This window comes from Dunckerocampus dactyliophorus, chromosome 10, assembly GCF_027744805.1.
Source record: "Dunckerocampus dactyliophorus isolate RoL2022-P2 chromosome 10, RoL_Ddac_1.1, whole genome shotgun sequence".
Classification (NCBI taxonomy): domain Eukaryota; kingdom Metazoa; phylum Chordata; class Actinopteri; order Syngnathiformes; family Syngnathidae; genus Dunckerocampus; species Dunckerocampus dactyliophorus.
This window is the reverse complement of record NC_072828.1, coordinates 31,635,906-31,636,738: the sequence shown is the minus strand read 5'-3', so window position 1 is coordinate 31,636,738 and position 833 is coordinate 31,635,906.

Genomic DNA, 833 nt, shown 5'->3' with positions numbered 1-833 from the left:
CCTTGTGTTGTCTGATCACTATGTTGAACACCGCATGGTGATTATGGGCCTGCCTGCCGATGCAACACACGTCTAGTAGACAAACATACTGGACATAAACACACACAGTACAGCCAAGAGCCATTGCTGCATACAGCTAGCATGCTAATTATTAAAGATGCACCATATCTTGGGTTTCTAACTGATACTCATAACTCTGCTTTTCAAGACTCATAACTTTTTGCTCCATTGAATAATAAACGATACAAATGAAAGCCACCGGAAGCGCTGTGACTAATTCAGGAAGTGTGATCTTCCTCACACACCGACTATGACCAACATCTGACCCTGTGGAGTTGAGTTATTCACGTTGACATGTTTGTGGTGTCTCGGCAGACTGCTCATCAGAGTTTGTAGCCGTGCCCCGCCCACATCATGCGGCGTAGGCTAAAATTCTTCACAACTTGTGAGCGTCCATCTGTCTGGTAGCCGTGATTGTGGTTTGCGTTCATTTGGTCAAAGTCCCTGAGAGGAGTTTGCTAAAATACAACCCCTGGCTATGGCTCAAAATGGCCGCCTCCCTGTTGTGTGTTTCTGGACTGTTGCCATCTTCAAGCCTTTATATTACAGATGCACAATATCTTTTCTTTCAAATTGATACTAACTTTGAGCTTCTCAAGAGCGATACGGTACCAACAACTTTTTTATATCTGCTGTTTTCAAAAGTACATTTATGTGTAGTTTGTGCACATGTGGAAGTAAGAAGGACTGGAACAACTCAAGAAATATGATGACATGACTACTAGCACATCACTACTAGCAGGAGAACCACAGTATAGAGGGGGTGAAGCCAC